We start from the raw sequence: 23,054 nt of genomic DNA, 5'->3' as shown, positions 1-23,054 counted from the left end.
AAACCACCAAAGGCAATGAGATAATTAGACCCTACGGGAGGAGTTTTGGTGTTGGTGAAACACTGCCAGGCTGAGAGCTCTGGGGAGAAGTGATTCCTCCTTAGACCCAAGAAGAAATACCTCCTGGAAAGTGGCTTCTCCTCAACTAAACCTTTCCCACTCTGTCCTGCTCTACACTGACCCCAAGCTTCAGTGTGGAAGTAAGTTCATTCTGGAAAGCTTTCAGTCCCTCACACACACATGGGTGGCTGGTGCTCTCCTCCTGGCCTCTCTTTGAAGCTGCTACCATGTTTCCCCAAAAATAAGACCTACCCCGAAAATAAGCCCCAGTTAAGATCTCAGCCAGACGGACACATTTAGTACGTTATGACGATGTTCCAGAAGATGACGTGACTGTATTTGAATAAACGTAGATTGTTATACATGAAAAAATAAGACCTCCCCTGAAAATACACCCTAATGTGTCTTTTGGAGCAAAAGTTCATATAAGACCTGGACTTATTTGGGGGGAAATACAGTATTCTAGTGATTCTTGACCTTGGCTGTTCATCAGAATCACCTGGGAAGCTTCTCTTAAAAACAAACCAAAACCAATGCCTGTACCTACCGACCCTCCCCCTGCAAGATTCTGAGTTAATTGGCCAAATCTACCCAAGGTGACACCAAAGGGCAGTCAAGGCTGAGAATTACTGAGCTATTCCCTCGCCTGACATACAGTTACTCATACCACTGCCTTGCCTTCCTTCCGCTGGCTGTCTTAGTACCCCTATTTCAGGTCTGTAAATGTCACTTTTTTTTCTGGAAATTTCTCTGGCTCTCCCAGACTTGCCTTGGTCTCCAGCTGTTGGCTCCCATAGCACTCTTACTTTCCCCTACGTAGTCCTTAGATTATATGGAATGTGCATGCTCAGTTGCCTGTCTTCTGAAAGATGCCAGCTCCTAAAGAACATGGACTGCTTCTGGTATTTCCCACCATCATAGCCCCTGTGCCCAACACAATGCCTGACATATGGTAGATGCTTAATAGAAAACCCTTTGAATGAATAACTGACCTTAGCTGAGTCAGTGCTGGTCCCTTCCCTAGGATACACTAATAGCAATTTATTTTAAATCAAGCATTTTCCAAACCACAGTAAAATACCCCTTCTCTCCTTATGGCAACTGAAAGGGGGTTCCAGTTTGGTTTCTGTGGCAGAGATTGAGTAGTTTTTCACTAAACCATTTGCCTTTCCTCTGATCACATTGCTAGACCATGTTTCCTAGCTTCCCCGTGGCTAGGTGTGGCCATGAACTGAGGCCGGCCAATGGAATGTGGGCGGCAGTGATAAACACTATTTTGAGGCCTGGCCCATAAAAACTGCCCTCTTAACTCCCCCACACTTGCTGTCTCTCTCATCCCCTGACTGCTGGTTAAATTTGGAGATCTAGTGGAGGACTCTGAGACCCTGAAGGAAGGTAGAGCCACAAGATGAAAGGAGCCTGGGTCCTTGAATGACCATGTGTAGCACAGCACCCTCCCCCACCCCCTGCCAACCACATTAGATTGTAGCATGAGTGAGAAATAAACATTTCCTGGGATAAGTCACTAAGATTTGAGGGTATTCCAGCAGTTAGCTTTACCATGGATAATGTACTTAATTTTTTTTCACCAGTTTACTGAAATTTCAGGGTAAATATAATCCATAAATTCAAAGGTGAAAGTGAGTAAAATCACCTTGACTCATTCCATATTTCTGTTTTGATGCACATGGTTTCTTTCCACAGAATATGTGGCAACTGGTTCAGTGTAACTCAGTTCTCTACTTCTCAGCTTGGCCAAGTGTCACTTGATGCTAAATAAAACAGAGAAATCTTTTCAGGTACCAGTTGGTATCTATCTCCCTTTGACCTGTCACTTGTCCCCTGGGCATCCAGGAAGGAGCCTGGCCTGCATGTGGACCAACCCTATGCTATTCTGGACCACTGGACAAGTGATTTCTTATTCTCTGTAACCAGTCACATCCAAGAAGAGACAGGCCTCAGCTCCCCACTAAACAACCACAGCATTCCCAACCAGGAACAAAAGGCGCACAATAACAGTGATTAACTTCAGAACCCAATGCAAATAATCCATTATTTTCAGACAGAACCAAAGGGTTGTGTGCGCTTTTATTAAAAAAAAAAAAAAAACCCACACAACATTTGAAGGAGTTCAAAGCAGAATGAAACCTATATATTTTCCAAAATTGTTAAACTCCAATAAAACTTTAACATCAACCTGTTCTTTGAACTGAACTCACATTTTTATTTATTACGAGTCTCTGGCTCCCACTGTCACCCACCTCTTTAACTTTTACCTTTATCACTTCCTTTAGGAAAAAAGAAAGAAAGCCACATGTCATGAAATTGTTGAAGGGATACCCTCTCTGTACACATATGTCTCTGTGTTTGCATCCAGTAAAAAACACTTGGCAATTTAATGGTTTAAGACCATCGTTTCCAAAGGGGATTAATTATTTACCAAATATTTATTGCCCCCCACGCAAGGCCTCACAGGAAATACTGAAACAACTGACCCAGGCTCTACTTTCCAAGGGCTGACCATCTGGGTAAGGGAGTTACATTTAAAGCACAATTAACTCCAATAAAGGTTCAATGTGGAAAACTCCATAAAAGGAGGTAGAGACAAAGTGCTATCAAAGCCTCGAAGAACAGTGGATTGCTCCCAGATGGGAAAATGTATGCATTCATTCATTCATTCATTCATCCATTATTCATTCAGCAAGCATTTATTGAGCATTTATTATATGCCTGGCACTGTGCTTGGTACTATACACCCAGTAGTGAGCAAGACAGATATTCATGCAAGTGCTTCATAGAAGAGGTGGAATCTAAGCTGGGCCAACAACCATTAAGTAGATGGAACATAGCATAATAACAACAACAACAAATACAGCTAAGCACTGACTAAGTTCCTTCTGAGTGTATTGCATCTGTTAACCTACTTAATCCGCCCAACAACTGCATGAGGTAGGTATTCTTATTCCCATCTTACAGAAGAGGACACTGGGCTCCAAGAGGTTAAGTTACTTTCCCGGGGTCATCCAGAGCCGGGATTATCCCTAAGCATTCCACTTCCATGGCCCTCATTCTTATCTGCTACACCCTAAATCATGGATGGTCTTGAATTCCAGGGCAAGGAATTTCAAGCCCAGTCTTTGCCATGATCTGAGCCACTGCTACACACAGGATGAAGGCACATAAATGAAGCTTAGAGCTGAAACCTGCCAGTAGTATAAGTCAGAGAAGGCATTCCACCCAAATTCAGGTCAGTTCAACAAAGCAGGAGAAAACTATTCTGTGTGCCCCAGAACATATCATGTTTCCCCGAAAATAAGACTGGGTCTTCTATTAATTTTTTCTCCAAAAGATGCATTAGGGCTTATGTTCAGGGGATGTCATCCTGAAAAATCATGTTAGGGCTTATTTTCCGGTTAGGTCTTATTTTCGGGGAAACATGGTAAGTGACGAAGGTTTCACTTGGCACTGCCAGTGTCATGAACATCCACACCAGGGGGCCATTTATAAGTGAAATTGTGCTACAAGACCCTTTTGTCATTTTAGGAATTAAAGCCCCTAGGAAGGGGTCCTCTATAGGAAGTAGAGGTTTTTCCAGCCTAATCTGATTCTGTTTTAAAGGTAATTTCTCCTCGGTGTGACATGCTCCTCCTTACCAATACACACACACACACACACACACACACCACCCATTCTTCATGGAATAGATGAATCATTGGATTCCATCAAATATCTTACTAAATTGTTGAGTTTAAGAAAAAGCACGGCCCTTTAGTCAAGGCCCAGACACCACGCAAATAACAGATTATGAAACGAAGGATCCAATTAAAGGGGGCCGGCAACTGCAAGGCTATAACTTGGGCCATTGTTTGGGGGGTGGGGAACCTATGAAAGGCAGTTCCAGATGAGACAGGAGCTAATGGAGCTGAACAGCTGGTTTGTGTTCCCTGCAGATACAGGCTGACAGTCCATCAAGCACTCTAGGGGTTGTGTTTCACAGACGTCCCTCAAGAGAGGTTAAAAATCAAAAATCCCTAGTTCACAATCCCAGGGGGGTCGTTAGTCTCTAGAAAATAAGGCCACAAGGAACTGAAGAAAATGATCTTGTTGTACCCATAAAAATGGCACTGCCAGGCTGAGATCTACCAATGTCTACTCTGTACTAATTTCTACCCCCTTTCCTACCTTCAAGCCTCACAGGACAATACCAGATCAAAAATGCATAACCAGTTCCTCCAAAGATCATATGGAATAATCATATGACCCAGCAATTCCACTCATAGGCATATACCAAAAAGAAATGAAAATATATGTTTACACAGAAACTTGTACACAGATGGTTATAACAGCATATTTATAATGGTCAAAAGGTAGGACACACACCAGATGACTGGATAAACACAATGTGACTGTCCATACAATGAAATATTATTCACCTATAAAAAGTAATAATATACTGACACACTGGGGCCGGCCCGGTGGCTCAGGCGGTAAGAGCTCCATGCTGCTAACTCCGAAGGCTGCCGGTTTGATTCCCACATGGGCCAGTGGGCTCTCAACCACAAAGTTGCCAGTTCGATTCCTCGACTCCCGCAAGGGATGGTGGGCAGTGCCCCCTGCAACTAAGATTGAACATGGCACCTTGAGCTGAGCTGCCGCTGAGCTCCCGGATGGCTCAGTTGGTTGGAGCGAGTCCTCTCAACCACAAGGTTGCCAGTTCGACTCCCGCAAGGGATGGTGAGCTGTGCCCCCTGCAACTAGCAATGGCAACTGGACCTGGAGCTGAGCTGCGCCCTCCACAACTAAGACTGAAAGGACAACTTGACTTGGAAAAAAGTCCTGAACGTACACACTATTCACCAATAAATTCTTTAAAAAAAAAAAGAGCTGAGGGTTTTAACCAATGCAATGAGACCAAAAAAAACCCAATAATAATAATAATATACTGACACAGGCTACAACATGGATGAACCTTAAAACCATTATACTAAGTGAAGGAAGCCAGACATAAAAGGCTACATATTGTGTAATTCTAATTTACATGACATGTCCAGAATAGTGAAATCCATACAGACAGAAAGTAGATTAGTGGTTGCCAGGGGCTAAAGGGAGGGAGAAATGGGGAGTGGCACTTAATGGATACAGAGTTTCTTTTTGGAGTGATGAAAATGTTCTAAAATTGATTGTGGTGATGCTTGCACAACTCTGAATACACTAAAAACCACTGAACTGTATGCTTTAAATGAGTGAACTGTATTTCAATAAAGCTGTTATTTTTAAAATGTTATAAAAGGTAAACTCTTTACTCAATAAATGTTTGGCATCCAGTAAAAAATTAAAAGTGACCAAATTAAAGACAAAGAAAGACAGAGCGAGATCTGTCAGGGACCACTACTGGTCTCTGGGTATTCAACAATGTCCAAAGCTCCACCCTCTTCTGCCCTGAGCCTCTTCATGAGTTCCCTAGCCTTCAGCCAAATTAACCAAAGAGGGTGAGGGTAGAAAGCAGCAAGTGCTGCAGTCCATGCTGTAGTGGAAGGCGTGGACGGGAGAGGAACGGGGCCAAAGGGCTCCCAAGCAGTAATGGTGAGAAGTTCTGTGACGCCACCCTACTACATTCTTACCTCAGACAGGAGAGGGCCATTTTACAATTACTAGCGTTAACAGCAACTCAGCAATAACCTGACCCCAGGACCAGAGTCAACAAGTTACCAAGGGCCACAGCTCCAGGAAGGCAGTGAAGTCTCTCTGTGCCATTTCTTTTCTGATGCATGGATCCTGGGTTTGCCTGGTTGCCCCCATGTGGAGACAGCCACAGTGCCCTAATGGCTCTGCTTTCTTCCCAATTAAACATTTGCTTATGTGTCTCATTTTAAATCTTCTGATTGTCAGGACACATGCCTAATAGGTGTTAAAAGTCTCAGACAGAAAACAGAATGAAATTACAAGACTGGCCTCAAAACCAATAAAGTTTCCCTTCTCTGATTTTTCTGAAAGTCTTACTATTAGGTTGGTGCAAAAGTAATTGCAGTTTAAAAGGTGAAAACTAATTGCAAAAACTGCAATTACTTTTGCACCAACCTAATAGATTTTGATTCCCAGCAAGCCTACTCAGATGCCTTGGAATTGCCCACAGAGATACTTGATGTTATCGTGGATCAAATCCAAGGGAATTAAACTTTAAAGCAGTTGGATAATATTGCAGGTGTGTGATGGTTTGCGCTGTAACACACACACACACACACACACAGATTTACCTTTTCTTTAATGGTCTTCAATATCCTTTCTTTAGGAACTTTCCCACTACTAAGCTGCTAGGTTAACACTGGGAGTTTCTTGCCATCCCTTCGTTCGGAATCCTACGAAAATCTCTCTGATTCCCATAAGTGTTTGCATATTAGTTACAAATGGTGACTGTTTCCCTGTATCTACTTTGGTCACTTTTATATCCCCAATGCATGGTGCAGTACTTAATGCACAGTAGATGTTAAATAAATATTTGATAAATTAGTTGAAGTCGGAATTCAAAAGTAGACAAGGGAACAGGCAGAAGCTTTGGCTGTGGTGAATTGCGACTAAGTTTCTTTTGTTTGACATACTTGCACGTGCGTGTGTATGCACGTGTAAATGCACGCACACTCAAATTAAAGGGCAGAAGGGAGATTAAAAGGCTTGAATGCAAGAATTTCCAAAAGGGTATTAACTCTTTCTCCAAACTCAACATTCTTAAACTGGGGTTCACCTTCCACTGGGGTCCCCAAAGACTTTCTGGCAGATGTGGGTATATGGATAGCTTTAAGAGATTCAATTTCCAGATCTTCAGCTTCCATATGTTGCCTCCCTAAAGCTAATCTGCCGGATCTGTGGTCTCCTGCTTTTCCTTACTCCTCTTTCGCAGCTTGCCCCTCTTCCATTACTAAAGAAAGGCATATTTTGCCCACCTATCCTCAATCTTACCAAGATGCATTATCCCAAGGAGCAAAAAATCTCCTGACACACAAACAAAAGGATAACTGAAGACAGCATCAGTTTAGAGGGAGAATCCCAAGAGTAAAGCAAAGAAACCTTCAATAAGAACTAGGAAAGGCTACTGTGCCATATTTTATTCAGGCGACAAATTCATAGCACAGCTTTGTGCCTTATATATTTATCTAGCCACGCAGCTCCCCATCTATCCAAGAATCAGAACTCAGAAGGAGAAGATTAGCCAAGCACACATATTAACACATTCACTTGAATCAACAAAGTCAATTCTTTTTACTGACTAAAAGCCAGTCTGGCTTGGCTGATTGGTTTGACAATAAGAAATGGCTTCTCCAATTAGGGCATGTAACAGACCTTTTTTTTCCATAAATTGAAAGGTTTTGATGAAGATATACTTAATGCACGTATATGATATACACCAGTGCTTCTCAGACTTTAATGCGCACATAAATCACCTGGAAATCTTATTAAAATGCTGATTCTGATTTAGTGGGGCTACGGAAGGACTCGAGATTCTGCATTTCTAACAAGCTCCCAGGGGATGCTGATGTCGCTGGTCCGTGAATCACACTTTGAGCAATGAGAATGTACTGGAAAATACACTTTTTTCAGTGAATTAAAGTTATCATTACACATTCAGATATGAAATATATAACATACAAGGGTGTACTTAATTTTAAATATAACTTCATATATATATGTATATATATACATATATATATATGTCAAGTATTCCAACAAGAAAAGTTTGAAGACCTCTGAGTTGTGCTACTGTTGGCAGCCTGAAGCTAAGAGATTTGCAGTCAGCCTCCATTGTCAGAACTCAATTTTCCTCTGAAGTTGAATCCCAGAGCAATTTACTTCTTTTCCAGCCCTTCACATAGTTTATGCTTTTGGTGGCAGACTCAATGGCTCAGACCTTCAGGTGTGGAAACCATGGCTCCAGTCACTGAATGCAGTCAAGTTGGGATGGCATGGTGGGTAACCAACCCTGAAAACAGTCATTAAAGCACTCAGGATTCCTAATTCAAGAATAAGCGGCCTCACAAACACAATCACAATAACAGCTGGCCTGAGTTGGCACATGTCATTGGGCAGAGAGGGCTCATCCCATGGACACGTATGTCTGCAGGTGCTGAAATATGGGCCTACATGTCTTAACAAGATTTTAAGCAAAATCACAAAGTTGCCACGTCTATAGTCAGTCCCAACTCCCTGTCAGCACCTCTTCCCCTTCCAGGCACCCCATAAAAATGTATTTTATCCCTTCTACATTCCATTAAGTCTACCCTCAATCCCCAATATAAACTCACATCACACTTCTTTTAAAGAATTTTGAAGAGAAAGCCTCATTTAAACATGTTTTTCAAAACTCTTCTGGACTAGCAAAAACCTATTCAAATGTATTTCCACTTTAGAGAGGTGGAAAACACACAGAACTCTATCTGCACATCAGCCAGGCCAAGCATGCCTAGTAATCTGGGGTTCTATACAGCAGACTAATCTCAAAACTGGAACTTCTTGAAAACCAGGAGGTAGCCTCATTCCGATCAAGAAAAGATAAGTCAATAATTCACCACCATGACAGACCCCTTGTAAAACAGGCACACTCATGCAGCCTTCTTTGGAGAGTGACCATGAAGGGTAATGACTGCTGCCTTGAGTGCTTTGACACCTCCAGATAAAAGGAACTAATTAGTGATGATTCTCACCTGGAGTGGCCCCATTCATTCATGCTGGAGGCAGAAGTCTAGATAGAAGTGAAATTATTGGGAGACCAAGATCCGGACAAAAAAAATGAGAAAGCTTTGAAGTGTTCCAGGCCTTTAAAAGACATGACATTTCCTAGCAGCTAAGCACTCATCGAATCACAGAATGTCAGAGCTAAAAGGAAACTTAGCGATCATCTAATGATCCAAATTACTTTTATTATAATGAAGAGGAAGCTGAGGACTAGAGAGGTAAAATGACCTGCCATATAGCTTATTAGTAAAAGGGGAAAAATCATCACCCTGGCAATCTTCTGCCACACAGCCCATCTCACACTGCTCTCTCTCAGGCTGAGTATAGTAGATGAGAGAACAAGGGGCAGACCCTGCCTATGCACAAGAGGAACACACAATAAAACCACAGCAAAGGGAGTCTCTTCCCTGTAAGCTACACAGCCCCATAAGTGAGGCTGAGGAGATATTAGGGGTGAGGCTAACTTCCTGTGTGTGCTGGTAGATGTTCAACAACCAGCATGGGTGTTGAGGAGCCCTGATTTGCAGCATTTGTCCATTTCTGTGGTGTCAATACACCCACCATGGCAGATTTCAAGCTACCAATGTGTTGTCACTGAAAGCAAGTTGGGGAGAGATGTCACAATCAGCTCTTGAAGGCTGGTACAAACTGACTCCAGCACACCATTGGAATTTCTGAGAAGTCCAAATCACTTTTGCCTCACGAGGGAAAAACACCCCGGTTTGTGAGAAAAATTCTAGCAGCACACTCCCTCACTCACTGAACCCTAAAGTCTCCAGTTCCAATGTCCATGGGGCCCAGAGAAAACCAAAGTTTTCAGAAGTCACTTAGTTCATCCACCCTGTATCTCTGATGACTGCAGGCAGGAGCACTGAAAGGTACAATCAACATTCCCTATTTTAATGCTCTGGGCAACCAAGCGTTCCTTTCCCAGCAGCAATGGGATCCAGTTTCCAAGGTGATGCTTGAGCTCAGAACTCCATCTTTGCCAATGTTAGTGGAGGTGTGTGCAGTCCTCGCAGGTCTCATAAGCAGGAGTGAAAACATGAAAAACCAAATTCCCCCTCAATTTCCTTGTGCTAGAAGAACTCCAAGACTAGGGGCAGCAAGTCATCAGGGAAAGTTCTTAGCCTGTTCTTTCTCTTTGCCAAACATTGATTGGCTAATAAAGAAAAAACTAGTATAGAAACAAAGGTGGCTGACGACATCGAGGGTCTGCAGCAATTCCTCTACATCGTTCTGACAGCTAACAAATGGAAATAGCTCTTAGGGAGCATGTTTAAGAAACAGCTGGAATATGTAACAGACATTTTTCTGCAAGTTTGACAGGTTGAGCTCCATCACGGTTGAGCTACACTCACCGGACACCGATCGGAATGAACTCTGCCATTCCTAGGAAGGTTGCCAAGAGGTCTTTGAAGAGAAGGGAATCCAGGGCCTCGATTTTAGGAATGGAGGAGAGTAAATACGAGAAAGATCATAAGCAGGCCTGATTTAAAGAGAAAGACCTACAAATGCCAGTCTCTCCCCAGCTTCTTGACCCTACGATGTGCCTCACCAAAATGATGTAGGCACAACCCTATCCAGAGGGTCACTTGGGGGGAGATCCTGCCATATGTCGCCTATTGGCCTTTAGTCTCATTCCCCCACACATATTTGATAAAGTCAACAAATGCAAGTTACTGAAAGACAAAGAATATACAAGATACGTTTGCCTTACACAAGGATTCACTTTCAGCATCATTTAAGTGAAAAACTCCCATGGGGTCCCTAAAATAACCTGATTTACCAAAATCTGGTTTGCCCTTGGTGTTTCAGGAGCATATCCATTCTCTAAAGCCAGGTGGTTTTTAAAATTTGTTTTATTATTATTAGTTTCAGGTGCACAAAACAACATGATTAGACATTTACACGTCTCACAAAGTGATAACACCCCTCCCAGTATACTACCCCTCTGACGTCATATATAGTTGTTACAATACCATTGACTATATTCCCTGTGCTATGCTTTACATCCCGTGGCTATAATTAAATATATATATATGTGTATATATATATATATATATATATATATATATATATATATATATATGTATATGTATATATATATATATATATATATGTATATGTATATGTATATATATATACATGTATATATATGTGTGTATATATATATATATATATATATATATATATATATATATATTTAATTACAGTTGACATTCTATATTATTCTCCATCAACTACAGGTATCCAGCACAGTTGTCAGGTATCTACATAATCTATAAAGTGATCCCCCTGATAAGTCCACATCCACCCAGGAGTGGAATTCCTATGTCATAAGATAGTTCTGTTTTCAATTTTTTGAGATACCTCCATACTGTTTTCCATAGTGGCTGCACCAATTTGCAATCCCTCCAACAGTGTACGAGGGTTCCCTTTTCTCAACATCCTCGCCAACATTCTTGGATTCTCCGAGGATTCTCCACATCCTCGTTTCTTGATTTATTGATGATGGCCATTCTGACCAGACTGAGGTGATATCTCACTGTGGTTATAACTTGCATTTCTCTGATGATCAGTGACATTGAGCATCTTTTCATGTCTACTGGCCATCTGTATGTCCTCTTTGGAGAAATGTTGCCTCATGTCCTCTGCCCATTTTTTAATTGGGTTGTTTTCTTTTTTGTGTGTGTGTGTGTGTGTGTGTGTGTGTGTGTGTGTATATGTCTGTGTTGAGTTGTATGAGCTTTCTTTTATATAAATTTTGGATATTAACCCCTTACCAGATGTATCATTGGAAATATCTTCTCTCATTCGGTAGGATGTCTTTTTGTTTTGTTGATGGTTTCCTCTGCTGTGAAAAAAACCTTTTAGTTTGATATAGTCCCATTTGTTTATTTTTTCTTTTGCTTTTCTGGCGTAAGTGAAATAAGTCAGACTGAGAAAGACAATTACCATATGATCTCACTTATATATGGAATCAAAAGAACAGAATGAGCAAACAAAACAGAAATAGATTCAGACAGAGCAAGGTGGATTTTAAAATCAATGACCACAGAAACTTCTCAAAAGAATTAGATAGAATTTTTAAGATTAAAAGATTCAAATCAACAAATGATTGAATACTCCTGGTACTATTATTTTTCTTCTTTATTACAAACAATAACATGTCTAGAAAAGATCCTGAGAAGGCTGCAAGATCTATAGAAGCCACCAGTGCAATAGTAGGTAGACATGCTTCTCAACAAAGCCCTGCATCCAGCCCTCTCACTGTGAGCTCTGTCCTAATACACAAACCTCAGGGAAGCAAAAGACGAATTGATGAGTTGCAATCAGCATGCGCACTCATGGAATCCCTCTTCTAAGTCTGGGCTGGGAAAGGGAAATTCACCTCATGAAAGACATAATCTGAAGGCATGACAGCCTTGAGGAGCAAGCTACTGCTAAGACAGTGGAAGTTCTATTCCTGCTGTAAAAGTGAGGAGAAAGCAGAACGTTTTACTCCCAGCTTCTCTCTCCCTTGCAGTCTTCTCACCTGTCATAACATCAAAAATGACCTCCATCTCAAGAAATCCTTCCATCTCAAGGCCATCTGGCAGGACCTCCCTTAACCCCACTTCCTCTCTCCACCACAAAGTAAATTAAGCTCACCCTGGAAAACCACCAGGCTTGATAATTAATACATTCTGAGCTAAAGATCTTCAGAAGTCATGCCAATTGATAAGCTAAATTAGTACCAAGGCATAAAATAAAATGGCATTGTCTTTGTTCTATATTGATTGGCACATTGTCCAGCCCACCAAGAAAGCACTTTGCTCCATGAAACACACTTCAACGTCGAGAAAAACACAACTGCTGAAAAGGGACAAGGAAGAAACTAAGGATACTTCCAGCAGGCACTTGCTGCCTTCCCTTAATACTACTTAGCACTTCCACAAGCCTTTTCATCTTCAAAGCACTTGAGGAACATTAGCTAATTAATCCTCCCAACAGCCCTGCAAGGTGAGGAAGGATTATCTCCATTTCACAGATGGAGAAATGAAATATTTTGAACACAGGCATAAAACCCAGTGACAGACAGAATTGCCAGAAACTGGGCTGGGTTCCTTCCCCGTGTCTTTGATGCCCACCCAAGCCTGCCAAGGTATCTCATCCCCAACCTGAGCACTGCCAAAGGCTCCCAACCAGGAGGCAGCCGAGCAGACAGAGGGCCAGAGGCAAGACAAACCAGGCTCTCATGCTAACTCTTCCAAGTCTATAATTAACTCATGATTTCACCATACTGTCTGGTTAGAGGAGGTCCTTTGTGAAAGTTGGATGAAGGAGGAGGAGATGCCTTCTCAAGTCATCTTCTGAGCAATGATTCTAATATTCCTTCCTCTCTATAATATATCTCTACTCTGCTTGATATTTTACACCAGTGTGGAAGACAGCACATGCAATGATAAACAACCACCTTAAATCCTACCTGGAACCAAGGCAGGTTTTAAACAAATACATGAAAAGCCATTGGCATGTTGCTTTTATTATTCAAGTTTTCTCATATTTTAGAACACTACTTTCTCTGATCAAACCCCAGTTGCAAATGCCCGTTGGAAGCCTGGTCAAAACCTCATAATGAAATACAGTATAGGAACTTCATGCCTACGCCAGGCCTGTTACTCAAGGCATAATTCCAAACTATGGAGGTCTTAGAAGTTCTTGAATTCTCAGAAGCTCTAAAAATCACTTGGAGATTTGGAATGTCAACAGGTTCTTCAGAATTGCCACTTTTAAGTTTGACCATTTGCCCTGTCAATAGCTACCATGAAAGCTTACCAATTCTTGCCTTCATGCTTTCTTTCATACTGTTCTCTACCTCCAGAAATGAAATCTGTGTGCTTTGCACATCCAGGTACATAACAAAAGGAGAATATGAATGAGAAAAACACAGTAAGTATTCAAAAAGGTGTATGAACTGAAATGTAGGAAGCAGTAGCAGTATATTTAGAACAATGGTTTTCAACCGAAGGTGATTCTAGCAATGTCTGGATACATTTTTGGTTGTCATGGGGGGGGGGACAGTCCGGGGGGTGGATGCTACAGGTACCTAGTGGGTAGAGGCCAAGGAGGCTGCTAAACATCCCACAGTGCACAGGACAGCCCCCACGACAAAGAATTACCCAGCCCCAAGTGGCAATAGTGCTAAGGGTGAGAAACTGGATTAGAAGAGAACCATCTAGATGAAGCACACACTGAGCACATACTAAGTGGGTTTTCAATAAAAACTGACAGATTGATGGACTGAATCATTAGCTGCCTCTATCACTGGGGCCAATTCCTGTTGTCAAAACAAAACAAAGATGTCACACAAACCCAACTAAGAGCAATTCAGGTAGCAATTTCACTTTCTTAGAACCCAGGCAGAAACCTTGATAATTTTGTCTGTAAATAAACGCACAAAGTTTATTTACTTTAAATGAATTGTGAGATATTTGGTGGCAGGGATCGTGTCTTATACTTCTTTTATCCCCAGTGATTCTGGGTACATAATAAGTGTAAAAAAAATTTGTTAATTAATTGATGATCATGGACCTCAGGGGCAAATGGCCAAATATGAATGGAAAAATAGAATATTTTAGCTCAATCCTATTATGGTTTTAAAATAACACACCCAGGGAAGTTTCTGGTCAAAAATCAGTCATTATATAAAATACAATACAGCAATCCAAACAAACAAACAGAACAGCTCTTCAATACACAACAACATAGATGAATAACACAGGCATAATAGTCATCAAAAGAAGCCATGGCACAAAAGATACATACTGTATGATTTCATTTGTATGAACTTCAAAAATAAGTTAAATGAATCAATGATAGAGTTAAGAATAGCAGTTACTACTGTGGGAGGTAGGGTATGACTACTGACTGAAAAGGGGCACAAGGGAACTTTCTGGAACACTGGAAATGTTCTATATCTGGATCTGATTGGTGGTCAGATGTGTGTGTACACACACAAAAATCTGTCAAGCCGTACACTTAAGGTTTGTTCACATTCCTGTATGTCAGTTGTATCTTTTTAAAAAAGAAAACATTAATTAAAAACACAAAGTACAAAAATGAAAAAATCAGTCACAGTAGAAAAGTTTAAAACTATGGCTTTAAACAGGTAGGCTTATGTTAACAAGGCTCTTTCCAATAGTAAATATTCACAGCTTTCATCCAAATTTCAGCTCCAAGAGTTACCTTCTTTCTTAATTAAAATGCAAATATAGACTTGATGGCTAGAAAACAAGGCAGGAAAAAATGACTCTCTCAGCTAGAAAGAACACACTAACTTATTTCCAGTTCAAACAATGAAATTAAGTCCGTGTCTGACAGACCAGGTCTGTCTCCAAGACCCAGGCCAGCAACACACACACACACACACACACACACACATACACACACACACCTGCCTTTGATGTGGCTTCCTGGGGCAACTCATAACAGGAATAATACTACTTAAAAATCTAAACAATTGCATTTCATAATTAAGAAACCACTGCTACCTCTGCCCTCTCCCTCCCAAGAAACAAAAACCATTAGTTTCCTGCTACTGAAAAAAAAAAAAGACGCGAGTGTTTTTAGAACCATTCAATTCTCAGCTATGTCCCCCTACTGAATTCACACATTCCAATAGCCCCTTAATTCCATGTAATACCTGCCTCTACGTTTCTTATTTCCATTTTTAAAACATACCTTTATAGATCATTATAAAAATGCTATACCTGCAAATAAGAAATCAGGAGAGTACAGGAAGAAAATATTCAGTTTCCAAAGTAGAACCTAGCATTGTCTTTTAAAACAGTAAGTATTAAAGAATGCCCAGTACACATTTACTGTGATTAGACCACTGTGCATGAAGAATGCTTTTTCTACCAGGAAATTCAAAATCTTTATAAATAATTTTTTATTGCTTTTTTTTAAATTAAAGTTTATTGAGGTGACATTGTTAGTAAAGTTACATAGGTTTCAGGTGTACAATTCTGTATTACATTATCTATATATCACATTGTGTGTTCATCACCCAGAGTCAGTTCTCCTCCCATCACCATATATTTGATCCCCTTTACCCTCATCTACCATCCCTCACCCCTGTCACTCTCTGTAGCTTGTCTCCCCACTCAGATTTTGAGCTTCTAGAGGACAGGGACTATTTTGTCAACTTTATATTTAAAATGCCAAGACATGTGCCAAGACCATCCTAGACCTTCAGCATCTGTCTGGTGAATGATGGGTGGATGGGTAAATGAATAGATGGGGAGAGGGAGGGATAAAGGGTAGGGGAAGAAATGGATGGGGAGAGGGAGAGATGAAAGGATGGATGGGTGGGTGGATGGATGAAGGGATGGGTAGATGAATGCATGAATGGATGGAAGAGCAGATGGGGGATGAAAAGATGAAAGTCAGGTTAATGGATGAATGAACAAAGTACTAGCAAATCGATTACATGCTTTGGCAAATTATTTTTAGATTCTCAAATTGTTTTTATTAGCCATCTACTTATAATATCTCTCCGAGTTAGGTTCATAGTACGTTCTCAGTTAATACTTATCAGTTAAAATAATTAAAATGTAACCTCATTTTAGAAAAGGGAAGGAATGAGCAGATTGCATACTGACATAGAATACTATGGCATACAGAAGTTCAAGAAATAGTCTATAGGCACCATTCAGCTTCCAGATTTGTTGAAGAAAGCCAAAGTTCATACAACAGAAATCTATAAACCCATGAAGGACATGGATAAGGTGAACACGGATTTGCTCCCAACATCTAGAAATATCGGGAAAGATTTACAGAATTACTTACTCTAAAAGTGTGTCTAAGCAAGACACTTTAGCGATTCAAAACTATGAGTGTCTAGGAAAGAAGCTATCACAAGGCTCACCTTGGAAAGTGACATCAGGGCTCTTTGGTCTTGGCCGCAGAAGCGCAATGACGAAGGGAATGTCATCATTCAGAAAGCATCACAATAAGCTGCACGTGCTATGCTGCCTCTGTGGCTCTAAGGCCTACCATGTTGAGAAGTCTACCTGTGACAAATGTGGCTACCCTGCCAAGCGGAAGAGAAAGGATAACCGGAATGCCAAGGCTGAAAGACGAAATACCACCGGGACTGGTTGAATGAGGCACCTAAAAATGATACACCACAGATTCAGGCATGGATTCCATGAAGCAACAACACCCAAACCCAAGAGGGTAGTTGTTGCAGCATCCAGTTCCTCTTAAGGAGTCCATGATTAGTTGCACAATAAAGTTTTTGAATTAAAAAAAAACCACAACAAAAACAAGTGATATTCAGGGAAGAATTTTAGCTTTTCATGGCAGAATCCTGGGCTGTGTGGGTGGTGTACATAACTAATCATTTCTCACTTTCTAGACCTTCTAACCCAGTATTCTTTATAAACGAAATCTAGAGATATTCTTTCTATCATGTATGTGCACATACATGGACACATGGACACATACATGTGGTGCTTAAAGCATCAAACCAACTTTAAGCAACATTACACAATCTTAAGCAGTCCAGAGCAAATACCACCCAGGTTTCCCACAGATATTAAAGACAACACTTATTTTCTTTTCATGTTTTCTACCTGTGCATTTTGTCTACATTTCTGTTTTCACTTCAAGCCAGAAATGATAGTCATCTAAAAGCTTTAATGTTATTATTCTGAGAAACCCACTAGGTTGTGGAAATTTATGTCCAAGACCAGAAGGTCCACTTGAAAAAGACAAAAGTTTCAATAGAGAATTTTAATACAAACCAAAGTTAATTTGAGAACCCAATTTTCAAATGTTCCTGGTACTGATGGCGAGCCACTGAAGATTTTAAACAAAAGATCTGCCCATAAGAAGAACCATGCCCTTTAGATTTCCAGGCTCCACACTAAAAAGGGAACATTCTGTTTATAAAAATCTATAGCAAAGCTTGCTGGTTTTAAGATCCATTGATCAAAGGAAAGGATCTATGTTAAACCATAAAGACGCTAAGATAAAACCGCAACAAAAATATTTACAGCAGAATAATCCCATTTATTCATGGTCCTATCCACAAATATATATACATGAACCAGAAAAAGAGGTATCTGCTCTGAGAGTCTTAGCTGTGAAACAGGTTTACCAGTCACCAGCCTGACCATCAATATTCTCCTCTATTTGCTCTTTGCTGTTAAGAGTTGCTTTCTTTTCCTCCTCCTCCCCCCTCCTCTTCCTCTCCCTCCCTCCTCCTACTTTCTCTTCCCGCTACTTCAGTATCAGATGGGCTGGACGAACAGCATCACAAAGGTAAGCCTTGGGGAAAATGTGCTTGGAAGGACCCTTGGCCCATGAAAATTTATCATGGGCTCCAATGTCACACAGAGATTTAAGGACTAACACATCCTCCAAGGACAGAGATTGTTCTTTTCTACAAAATCATCTTAACATGGACGAAGTTGAGGGAATTTCTAAGCCTCCTCGGCATTGAATTGAGGGCAGCCACATATGAGGAGAAAGGAAGAATGGTGTCCTGACATTGGATTTGAGGCCTCTGAGGACAGGCCAGAGAAATCATAGCGCTCCTGGGAGTAAAAAAGGAAACTGCTCTGGGCACAAGGAGCAGTTCCTGGGGGTTGGGGGGCAGAGCACCCGAGAAGGGAGGGGCAGGGAAGAGCCAGCCCTTGCCAAGGTGATGAAGAGGTCATCTCTATACTCCCAACCTTTTTTTTTTTTTTAAACCAGCAACAATGAAAAGACACCAGCCTTCCGAGAATGAATGAATTCTTAGAATGCACCATCTTTCTTTCTTGTAATATTAAGGCCTGAAACACATACATTTGCAATTCAGCTCATCCTTATTTATCTTTTCTTTCTGCATTGATTTATTGTTGCTTAGCTTTGTCAGGAAGAGTCCTTGATGTACAAGAACAGGATGAAACCTTCCAAATATTCTGTGGTGAAATCAACAGCCTCCACGCTTAAGTAGAGATTTGAGCCGCCCCAAGATTAATAATAAATAACGAAGCCCATGCGTTTGTAGGACTTGGCAATTTTCGAATTCTTTTGTGCAAGTGCTCTTGGGCGGCATGCATGATCCAGACCAGAGTTGCTTAAAATGAGGAATTTGCGAACGTGGCTGCAAAGGGAGGCTATCACTGACAAAACAGAAAAATTGCAAAATTAACCAAAGACAGGAGGACGTTGATGTACAAAATCCATAGTCTCTTATTCCTCATCCAAATGCAATCACTAGAGTGGTTCACAGAATAATCTGCAGCCCTATTATAAAATAAGCAAATATCTTGACCACACTATCACATCTACAAATATATTTTTAATGCCCAGTTCTGACTGTTTTGATCAACACAATGCCAAAAAGGTGCAGTAATCCTCTCTGGAAAAATTCATCTTTCTCGGATAATGTTTAATCATTGTAAATGAGAAAATGAACCATGGAAGCCATAAGTAAGGAAAAGTATTGCTAAAACTTGGATTTTTGTATTGACTTTTATTTTACTTGTGGCAGCCTGAAGAGCTTCATCATAAATATTTGTGGTTAACATGAAAATAAATTGATTCTAATACCATCACCCATTCTCCGTGTGTTTGCTCCTGCTCTACGTCCCTTCACATGCTTTATATAATTCCAAAAAGTTGCAGAAGAAAATATTTTAAGATAAAATCATTGCTGAATATTCACTATTCAAAAGTGGAGACTTTGCATGTTAATTTAAAAATCTGTAATTTGAAAAAATATGTTTTTATAAATTCTATATTATCATTATCTATGGCTGCTTTCTCTCTATAAGGCAGACCTGAGTAGCTATAACAAAGACTAAATGTCTCACAAAGCTGAAAATATTTACTATCTGGCCTTTTACAGGAAAAGTTTGCTGATCCCTGGTATGTAATAACTCAATGAAAAATAATCTTAATTTGTGCATTTTAAAAACCGAGAGTATGTGTTTGTGTGTGTGTGTATCCTGAAATTCACATAGACCCACAAATCTTAGTAAAATACAGAAGCATTGTGTCATCTCATAACAATATTGGGTATTTGTCCAGAAGACCGATAAAGAGGATAAATATGATTATCTTGGTATTTCTTGAAGGGAACATCCGCTCTTCCAATGCTCATTTCCAGACAACTATGACTTTTGTAATTAGATAACAACACCAAGTCAAAGTAATTTTCTCTCTCTGTCTCTCTCTTTCTCTTCTCTCTCTCTATTTCTATCTCTCTCTCTCTCTCTCTCTCTCACACACACACACACACACACACACACAATTCCTCATTTTCCTCATGGGCCCCGTCCACTCATTGAGTAAATATTTACTGAACACCCTCTGGATGCCAGGCAGTATGCTGGGCCCCGAGAATCTAAGCAGAATAAGACACGGCTCCCACCTTCACTGGGCTGGCAGTGGACTGCAACAGACATGTAACAAATGATTATGGTCCCATGTGGTTAAGTACTGTTCAGAGTAACATCTGTAAACCGTGAAAATATGTTGATGGCAAAATGGATGGAGCCAGCAGATGAAGAAGTTAGGGAAGACTTCACAGAGGAAGTGACATTTGGCTTGGGGTTTGAAGTCTGAGTAGGAGTTGTTTCCAGTAAAGAAAAGAAAGAGATATGTTAAGCAGCAGGAACAGCATATGCAGTGAAGTGAAACAAACATGGCAGGTCCGGGGAGTGAGAGGTGTAAAAGGATGAACTAGAAAGTGGGCTGGGGTCAGACCCATGCCTTACTAAGGAGTTGGGGCTTTATCTTTGAAGGTGGGGACTATAGGTTTTCTTAAGCAGAAAGAGTTCTGTTTTAAGATGATAATGTTGGATGGGGGGGGTGGAGGGAGGATGAGGGTGATGGGGACAGACTAAAAGCAACATCTTCCCAAATTTACCAGCGTATGTCTACGCAGGATCCCTCCCCAGGTACACCAAATGCACAGGACCTCTGTAAATGGAAGGATATCCTAATTCCGGTGTGAACTGAAGAAAGAGTTCACGCAATCTGTTTGTTGGAAAAATACTAAACAGTCATCACATACCAATTTTACTTCATAAGAGGCAAAAAAAAAAAAAAAAAAAAAGAAAACAAGAAAAGAAAAGAAGAAAAAAAAAACCTTCTTCTCTCTTTGTTGCTCGTGTGTGTGAAAATCCCCAGTATCCAGAGCAGAGCCTTGCAAATGGCAATGGAAGTATACAGAAACGCTACAGTTACCAGCTTTTGTACTTGAGGTCAAAAAGAATGAAGACTCTGTTTCCAAGCCCAGAAACATTGATTATTACAATATCCTGATCATAGCCCAGACATCTCCAACTTGTGGAATGTTTGCTCCATACTCTCCTCTCAGAAATGCCTTCTGATTACAGAATTCTTGCAAAAGTGAAATAATTCCAGCTACTGTTTTTGCCATAAAAGGGACCACTGTGCTTCTGCTACTTTCCCTCAGCATGTTTCTGTAGGTGGTCATTTCAACAATAAAGGAAGTTCAAGGGTTCAAACAGATTTCCACTGTTACAGCCCAAAAATCTGAGGTTTTTTCAAGGAAGTCCCCCCTACCGAGCAATTATGCTTGAATTCAAGGCTGGCTCTTTCTTACCAAAGCTGTGGGGAGAGGAGGGCAGAGGGGAGAGGGGTAAGGAACTGGGGGAGGGAAGAGGAGAAGATAAGGGGCTAAAGAAATCAGAGCACTCAATCAGAAGTAAATGGTTGCAAGCAGCCATCTGATACCATGGAGACTCAGGAAGGGGGGTGCAAGAGGAGTCTGGGGGATTGTTTCATTCCCTACTCTTACTCCTGGTGAGTTTTTACTCTGATGAATTGATACATGTAGGGGAAAAAGGCCTACAGGGGCCATATGGGGACTATAGCATGCCCCAGGGGACATATTTAGAAGGTGCCAGAAGGAGCCAGGTGGAGCTGCAGTGTCCAGCAGGGAACATGTGCTTGTTCATGGCACAGTCTTGTGATCAACACACTGCTCAGCCCTCCCCAGCCAGGTCTCCACCCCTATGTGATGTCCCATGACCTCCCCAGGGCAGGGAAGGCCCACTCACAAGATGCCAGCGCCACCCCTTCCAGTGTTACCAAGGGCAACAGAGAACTGCTGCTTCACCATTTTCTCTTCTGCCTTTCTGTCCCCCATTCCTGAAAGGCCTATGAGTGAAGGTGACTCCAAAGACCCATGGGGACGGTAAGGGCCTTCCTTGCTTCTCCACCCTCAATCTCTCATCTCTCTTTCCTCTGCCTCAGAGAGAGAGAGAGAGAGAGAGAGAGAGAGAGAGACTTCCTCTCTGGGTAGCCCATCACAACGGTGACATTCATTATCCTCACCATTTTCATCATTTTCATGGAGTGTATTCATAAAAACTTCAGAGGCTAGAAAAGTCCTCATTTCCGTTTTCCCCTTCTGCTAAAATTGCTGAGACTCCAGCCACCCAGTCGCCCACCTCCCAGCTCTCAGTGGAGACCTTTCACGAAAGCTGCTAGGGTGCCATTTCCTTGCCACTGCTAATGAGTACACCGCGAGTAACCACTTAGAGAAAACAGGCCCAGCCAAGAAGAGGAATTCTTTTAAATGTATTACCCAATTATTTCACCGAGGGGGGGAGAAATATTATGAAATGAAACCTTGAAAACCCACATATTTTTAAGAGCAAACTGCACATGAAGGCGCACCACTGACAATGATTAAAGTGACCGAAATATCACACTAACACTCAGGAACGCACGTGCTAATGGGATTTATCAATGCACAACTGCACCTCGAGCCACACAGATTCGTCTCTGTCCTTCCCCCCTCAGGTGATTTTTACATCTTTGCTTGCTGCTGCCTTGTAGTAAGGATCTGTTCATTTTACAGAGAAGCAGACTAAGGTTAAGAGAATGTGTGTGGTTTTACAGAGGTTCTGCGATCAAATGCACAGAGGGCAGTGAGGGAAAAAATTCTCATCTGGTCACTGCCTGGGCCAATTCCCCCCTAGTAAAACCTGGTGGATTAAAAGCCCAGAAGAAGTAGCCCGGACACCAAATGGTGTTAATATTATAAAAGGATGAGTCAGTGTCATACTGTGTACCTTTCCATGCCTGCAGTGTGGATGTGGGGTACATCATAAAGGAACTGAGCAGATGGGTTAAAAAAGAGAGAGAGAGAAAATGTTTCCCCAGGTTTCCCAAGGTTAAGAAGTGTCTAACTGTATTTATTTGGATTTTGCTAACATGAATAAACCCCATCCGTGATGAAGGGATTATTC

The 23,054-nt window shown here is 41.2% G+C and overlaps 1 protein-coding gene and 1 pseudogene across 3 annotated transcripts in view; one reads left to right on the top strand and one right to left on the bottom strand.

Moving 5' to 3' along the window:
- The window catches only part of NHS (NHS actin remodeling regulator), a 441,226-nt gene that overhangs the window by 280,698 nt on the left and 137,474 nt on the right, over positions 1–23,054 (bottom strand). The gene's annotated exons all lie outside the window — the stretch shown is intronic.
- Positions 16,726–17,040, top strand: LOC109460236 (large ribosomal subunit protein eL37-like; annotated as a pseudogene).

Source organism: Rhinolophus sinicus, chromosome 18 (assembly GCF_057876585.1).
Source record: "Rhinolophus sinicus isolate RSI-liver-muscle chromosome 18, RSI-T2T, whole genome shotgun sequence".
Taxonomy (NCBI): Eukaryota; Metazoa; Chordata; class Mammalia; order Chiroptera; family Rhinolophidae; genus Rhinolophus; species Rhinolophus sinicus.
The sequence above is the reverse complement of the archived record's forward strand: the minus strand, read 5'-3'. Positions and strand labels throughout refer to the sequence as shown.